This window comes from Corvus brachyrhynchos, unplaced genomic scaffold (assembly GCF_000691975.1).
Source record: "Corvus brachyrhynchos isolate BGI_N302 unplaced genomic scaffold, ASM69197v1 scaffold5, whole genome shotgun sequence".
NCBI classification, from domain to species: domain Eukaryota; kingdom Metazoa; phylum Chordata; class Aves; order Passeriformes; family Corvidae; genus Corvus; species Corvus brachyrhynchos.
The window spans coordinates 2318510-2326117 of NW_008238321.1; the positions used below are offsets into that span (position 1 = coordinate 2318510).

General features: G+C 38.9%; 1 long non-coding RNA gene across 1 annotated transcript in view; it reads right to left on the bottom strand.

Annotated features, from left to right (window-relative positions):
* Positions 1-3763, bottom strand: part of LOC108446677 — a 13664-nt gene extending 9901 nt beyond the window's left edge. Inside the window, exons 1-2 of the long non-coding RNA XR_001861956.1 lie at positions 3556-3763; positions 3164-3302 (exon numbers count right to left, since the gene is read on the bottom strand). This is a non-coding gene — a long non-coding RNA (uncharacterized LOC108446677). The remainder of the gene's footprint in view (positions 1-3163; positions 3303-3555) is intronic.
* Between the last annotated feature and the right edge of the window lie 3845 nt (positions 3764-7608).

Genomic DNA, 7608 nt, shown 5'->3' on the forward strand with positions numbered 1-7608 from the left:
CATCCATAATTTATAAACCATTGATGGGATGAAGACACACAGATATTATATGAGGATTCCTTCAGTCCCAAGATTTGGGGTTTCATGATGAAATAGTCAAAGTATCTGTGTGATCCTGGAGGCCAGGCCCCATTCCCCAGCAGAGAACGCAAGCACAGCTGCTCTTCTGAAAAATACGTGGCCAACATGGGTGTGACAGAAAAGGGAGGGAGGGAGGGAGCCAGGAGGTGTGTGGGGGTTAAAAGGAGATCAGGGCAGAGCCAGAAATAGATGTAGTCCTATACAGTGCTGGCTTTCAAGGCTTATGTTGCAAGATAGGCTAAGTGTAGAGTCAGATGCACATTTTCATTCCGGAGTTTTAGACCTGACGCTGGCTCAAGTAGTGCCCCACATTCCTGGTCTATTCCCCTGTGACTGTAGTGTGAATTAGCAGGAGAGGCAATTACTGTCCCCGAAAATGCTGGGCTGTTGATCCTTTTGCTTTCCACAATCTTTTGAACAGCTCCTTCGGGAAGAGGCTTTCATGGTATTTCCCCTAACACTTTCACTTGAAAGTTTGAAGTGCTGCTGCAGGTATTTTGACAAAACCTATCAAAAATGGCTTTCAGTGTCATTCAGTTTCTCTTGCCGTCTCATCTCAGTCTAACAGAGCCACAAATAGAGCTGTTTAACTGCATTTAGAGGCCTTGGTCCTGGGATTATGGCTAAGCAGGGAGTGGATTTTCCCATTCACAAGAGTAGTGTCTTGATCACTTTCCCTGTAAGTGTCCAGATATGTAGTAAGAGTTGTATTTTCTTTGGAAATTTTCCTTGCTCTCCCTATGGATTGCATCTCTTGCTGTGATCTGAGAGACACCCTGCTCAGTTTTCTCAAAGTACTGACACAAATCCTGATGGAGCTTCCAAAAGCTCTGGCAGGAGAGTAGTTAGACTTTCTTTCTTCTGCTTCCCTTGTCTCACTTATCTGCTGTCTCAGGAAAATAGGTGCCCTGTCTCCACGGACTGGATTCCCCAGAGGGACTGTCTCCTGCATATCCATTTCTGTTATTGATTATTGTGTATTTCATTTTGCATTTGCATTTGCTCTGCATTTGTCTTTCTGGAATGCAGTGGTTACCATCAATGTTGACTTTAAATCAATCCCTTGACGTTGGCAATGGCTGTAATTGATTTTCACAAGGTTATTGTCTTTGTTGTGGAAAATGTCCAGATATAATTCATGTTAAACTGTAGTGAAACCTGTAAGCCATTGGAAATGTTTTAGCAAGATCAACCCTCCAGTTCTAAGTGTACGTCACTGCAAGAGGAAAGACATTTCCCAGGGCCATGAGGTAGAAAATGAAAGTACAGCAATTAAGGTTAGAAGTTGGATATGTTGTATTGGGAATGCACAGATTCACATGTACAGTGAAACATCAGCCCTTATAGACTGAATATCATCATGAGGACACTTTAGGAAGGGTAGGGGTATTTTAAATCCATTAGCTTTTCCTTCAGTCTGCATTTGCAGGCAGGTTTTGAGGCAGAAATAGCAGTGCGCACAAAGTGCTGATATCTAGCGTTATGGAAATCACATTTTTATATAGGACAGTCCTCTGAGTCCTAGAAGTCCCTATTTCCTTATTAAAGGTAAATTGGTTTGGGTTCTCTATGTTTCCTGAATCCTCAATTGAATGAAAATATGAGCTCTTGAAAGTGCTGCAATTTCCTAACACTGATTCTCTATACATGACAGCGCAACACTGGACACAGCAAAGACCGTTTGAGTGGCTGTTGATGTGAGGTGCTCACAAAGCTGGGGCTGTGTTTACTTCAATTCTCATGATGAGTTTCATCAGGAGTTCAGCCCAGTAACAGAGGACTCAGGATAAGATTTGTTTGAAATGAGTGTACAGCCAGTGTATATCTCAGCCTCTCATTACCATATGAGTGAATGGCTTATATTTTTTAGAAAGTCTCAAAGTTGGCAAGTCTGTCTGGAGAAAGGGCAGTTTCCTCACTGTTGCCTGGCTCCTTGAAAAGGTCCCAGCCTTCATCCCCTTTTCATAATTGTAGCAATGTTCTGGTGTTATGATTAACTTCAAACATATGATGAGCAGTGCAAGCTCAATAGCTTTATCTGACATGTTCATTATGCTTCAACAAAATATCACATCCAGTCATTCCTAGATATTTTCAGTTAGAAATGCATTTAAGATGATTGTGGCCAGGTGGACCAGTATCCTCTAGAATATATGTTTTTGTCTGGAAGTAAACTTTAGAATTAATCCCAGTGAAAATGGAAAGTACTTGTGGGAGAACTGGTGTATAGAGGTCTAAACCCTAGAACTTCCCTTAGCTCACTTCTGAGTACAATGTTCAGAGCAGTTACAAAATAAAAATGTGCAGTATCCCACTCTTCCTTTGGAATATAAATTTAGGCTTAATTGCCAGCAGAATTAACAGAATTGTCTTAAAGTCTGTGCAAGGAAGCAAAGAAAAAAATCTACAGGATGTTTGTCTTAAAAATGATGAGTTTTTAAAAATTTTTTGTCAGTGAAAAATAAGTATCTGCATCACACTAGAGGAGCTTCTGGTGAGCTAATCAAGGAATGTCCATTTATTTTAGAATGTCAAGAGCAGTTTAACCTCAAGATGGTGCTAGATGGTTAAGTTGGCTGTCACAACAGCTATTTATCTTTTACATTTTTTCAGAATGAAAAAGCATCGGTAACAAGTAATTGGTTAATAACCAATAAGAAAAGATAAAGACTTCATATTAAAGTGCATCACTTTTACAGATTGATATGTTTGTCAGCCTAAGCAAGACATGAATTGATTTGAAAAGGTATTAATTATATCAATGTTTCAAAATAGAATAGTGAAGAGAATAGAAGAAACAGAGCATATATAAAAGTCGTTGGAACCACAGTGGTAGGAGATATACAATATGTTACTTGACAGCTTATCTGGTTATTAGAACCAGGCAGCCTGGGATTAATGGGACTTAATCATTCTGGCAACATAAAGTGAGCAAAACCTGTCAGATAAGTAGTAAAGGCTTTTAAGTTCCTGAAGAACTTAAGGAACTTCTTCATTCACAGTAAATAATATGTGCTTTAATTATTTCAAATCCAGACGGTTTTCTGCTGGAAGGTGGTTATCCAGGGCATGGCTGTCTTACCTGAGCAGTAACCTGTCCCTAAATCAGGAGAGGAGCAGAACATCAGGAGAGGAGCAGAACATGAGGAGATGAGCAGCACTGGCACGGCAGCACCGTTATCCTGACAACTTCCTCAGCACGAGCAGCTGTAGGGATGGAGCTGCAGAACAGAACACTCAGGCTGCTGCTGAGGATTTTCCCTGCACTTATGGCACCAGGTCTGATTTTCTAGAACAGCCAAATAGTGACCAGATGACCAGAAATTCATCTTACCGCTTCCTTCTTTGTGGGACAGTTAAGGGAGAGATTTTCCAAGGAGCCCATGACAGCATTTTTAGTGTTTATGGTAAAAACATGCCAGGTCTGTAAAAACTGTATCTCGAGCTGGTGGTCTCTAAAATGGACCCGCTTACCTTGAAAAAACTCTTTTCCCAAAATGAGATGTGGGTCTGCTTGAAGATCCTGGTTCCTGGGCACATCTCCTATGACTGGTGGGTGCTGGAAAGCAGAGAAGCTCTCTTCCCCACACAGGGTAATTTTATTCTTCTTTTTGTTTTCTTCTGTATTTTTCAATGTTTGCTTCTTTTTTTTTTTTTTGGTGACAAGATTTAATCCTTTAGAAAATCTGCAAAATGAGAACAATTTATGTGTCAGGTTAATTTATTTTGCACCAGAATGGCCTTTCAAAAAGATGGCTGTTTAATATATAATCTTATAAATGAATCAGCAAAATAATATGGGAACTTGGGGATGTGCAGTGACAGAAGCTTTTTTATTAAATTTTATTTTGATTTTTTTTTATTCTCCCAGACATTTTTTTTATATCTTCCAAAGTTTTTATAATTGTTTAATGCAAGCAATTACTTACGAGGTGGTTGTATCAGCCAAGACAATGTTACAGAAATGTGAAAAAACCCTGGCATTGAAAAGGGATGCTTGATCTGCTGAAATAATTGGAAATTTGCCATCATTCCTTTGTCACCTGAAGAAAAGAAGGTTTTACAGTCCTCCTTATTTGCAAATATGAACTAATATACCTTAACACAGTGCTGCCTATGCTGCTCAAGTATTCGTTTTTTCATTGTTTGGAAAATTTATTTCTTGGAGGGAAAAAATCAGCTAAATGTGATTGTTTGGCTCTATAAAGCAGGGAAATAGAAACTAGACTGTGTGTCCTACCCACAGATTTTTATCAGATCCAGATAAAAATATAAATAGCCTAGGAGACAGTGTCCTCTTAAATGATGATCCTAAGGTTAGTGGGACTTTTTGAGAAGATTTTTCTTGTCTAGACAGTTATAAAGAAGCTGAAAGTTGATTTAAGGTTTTATTATAGGGAATATAATTCTACCTCCCTCATATTCAGTATGTAAGTAGGAAGGTATTTTATGTGTAACTTTAGAATGCAATTCATAAGAAAATATACCAGTCATTCCAGATAGCTGAAAATATATTAAAAATTATTTTAAATGGAGAATAGGTTACATATTTTAGAACAGTGAGGAAATCAAAACATTATTTTTGTTTTCACTAGATTAAATTCCAAAGTGACATTCCGGCTGACAGAAGGAGAGACACAGTAGTAAAATTCATGCTTATGTGGCTCAGGCTTAATCAAGGGGAGAGTTAGGGTGAGAGTGTTTAGCTAAAAGTCATTTTAAGTCACAAGTACATAAGAATAGATGATTAATTATGTTGTCCACTTGGGGCAATGACTGTGCAGGACAAATTGCATTTGAACTTGCAAATTTGCATTTGCATTTGAACAAAGAGTTTAAAGAATGAAAGCACTGGATGGCAATAAAGAAAACAATTCCTCCCTCTCAAAGGATGGTGTATTGACACAGGGAAATGATTCCCTCTGGGTCTGTCTGTAGAGGAATTTAGGAGAAAGCTGTCTATAGATATTGATCCTGACACAGAATCCTTCCAGTAACAGTCTCAGAGGTGCCACTTCTGAGATCTAGAGGCTGAATGTTTGCAGTGACCTCTGCCATACAAAGATCAGAGTCAGCATCTGGATCTCCATATGGAGGATGAAAGTTTTTGTATTACAAAAATCTTTCCAACAACTATTTTGGCAGGGACAATCATAAAAAGAGTATTTGAGCATCTTATTACTCTGTTAATATATTCCCATCAGGAAGTTAAACTAATTAACTCCTCTCTTATGCATACCTTGGTGATATTTTTACATTTCCCAGGGCACATAACCAGTCACAAGAAAAAGAAAATGTCACCTTCCAATAGTCACTCCCTAGCAGGCACTGGAGGACACTCTTAAAGTAAAATATTTTGTGTGCTGTTAAGGTTCTTGTTGAGGTAGAACAAAAGATGATGGTCTCACGTGACAAATTTGCTTCACCTTGGTGTGTATCTCTTCTTTGTCTTTTTTTTGGATATTTTTACTTCTTTGTGCTCTTGAGATCACAGTCATTTCTTCTGCTTGTATTCTCTGCCCAAAAAAAAAAAAGTTTAATAATTACTGAAATTTCTTAGTCAAGATACAGAGCTACTGGAGAGTACTGAGATGATTAAGGATGATAAAGGACCTCTGAGAGGATTTAAGGGTCTGGAGTACCTCACCAAGGCTGAGACAGCTGGGACTACCCAGCCTGGAGAAGGGAAGGCTCAGGGTGATCGCCTCATGTGCAGATACCCAGCAGGGGATGTAAAGAGAAAGCAGCCAGACTCTTCGCTGGTGTTCAGTGAATGACAAGAGGCCATGGGCACAAGCACACAGGAGGTTCCCTCTGAAACTCAGGGAACGCTTTTTCACTGTGAGGGTGACCGAGCACTGGCACAGGTCACCCTGGGGGGCTGTGAAGTCTCCATCCTTGGGCACATTCAGAAGCTGTTTGGACACAGCTGTTGGCACCCTGGTCTAGGTGACCCTGCCTGAGCAGGAGGGTTGGACGAGATGGTCTCCAGAGGTCCCTTCCAACCTCAACCATTCTGGGTTTTTTTGAGTCTGTACCATTGCTGTTCAGTGTTTCTGATGTCATCTGTGACAATGATGAGGAATAAAAGACTTGGATCTCTTTAATTCTGAACTAAACTTACTACCGCTCTTGCCTTCTTTTCTTGTTAGGGTTCAATTTCTTCAGACTGTCTGTGCAAACAAGGTCTAAAAATAAAAAGCATCCCTTGGGAGAAAGCAGATTTCAGCACTGAACATTGGTCAAGTAGAGCAGAACATAATTCAGGTGACTAATGAAGGACAAAGCAAGGTACCTGTATGCAAACAAGGTTGCCTGTGTGCAAACAGCATCTGAAGGCAACTTGTGACATTTATGGTTTTCTTCCTATTGTGAGGGAGTGCATTTTTTTAAAAGTGTTGTCAATGTGTTGTGGACACCAACAGTTACATGGAAGGACAAGGGCCATTGTCTCATCTACTTAATGCTTCTAAATGAGGTATTTTTGGAGAATTGGAATCTGAACTGGCTTGTGTGTCAGTCAAGGTCACATTTTATTTTGAGTTTGTCTGTAGCACACGGTGAAGGTCCTGTATTAAATGCTATTCAGCATAATATCCCTGATTTAACATGTAGAAAATTATGAAGGATTAACCAGGGATAATAGCTGTGAACGTGATCCTTTGTTACCTGGATCAGCAATGTTGGAAGAACAAATGGAAGGCATAAATGAAATAATTTGTTGCTGGGCAGTTGAAGAACACACTAAATCACCAGGCTAACCAAGGATGAAGATTATGTTTCTGAACTGACAGAAAAAATCATGGTTAAGGTCATTGTGGATTTATTACCCCAAGGAACATTATAATAAACTGGTTTGTCTTCATATTAACTAAAGAAAGCCTCAATCTGCAGCCAGTTCTCTGTTGAAGGCACATGAATTTGTCTAGAATTAATTAGATGAAATGTTATCTGATCAAATTGATGGAAATCAATTGAACTGCATGAACTATAGGTTTTCAAAAGAGGCAGTCAAGATTTTGGCAGCACTTCCTTTGTTTGGCTTTAAGGAAATTCCACAGTTGGAGAACTTTTTGTTCCAAAGCCAGGATGAGCACAGAGCTCGGGTTTTGGGGTTTTTTTAAAAATAATTTGCTAAGCAGATTTTCTGAGAGGAAAGAAATTATGAATGTTTTAAATATAATGTTCCACCTTCTAGTTAGAAATATCTAAGCTATTCAACAGATATTAAATGCAAGGAAGTATAACAATTACTTCATGGAAAAAAAGGAAACATTCTGAAAATATTTAAAACTTATTCAAGTGCTTATAATTAAAAAAATCGCTTTCACTAAAATCCATATTTAAATGAAATTTAAATTCCTGTGAAGACCCCATTGTTAGAGAAAAAAAGTCAAGTGAAAACATGCTGCAAGTCCTATTCAAGACTACATGTCCCCTTCAATAATATCTTCCTCTGGGACTCAGCAAACTGGAATAGCTGGGCCCAGATTTATTCCATGTAATTTTAACAGCTTTCCTGAAGGG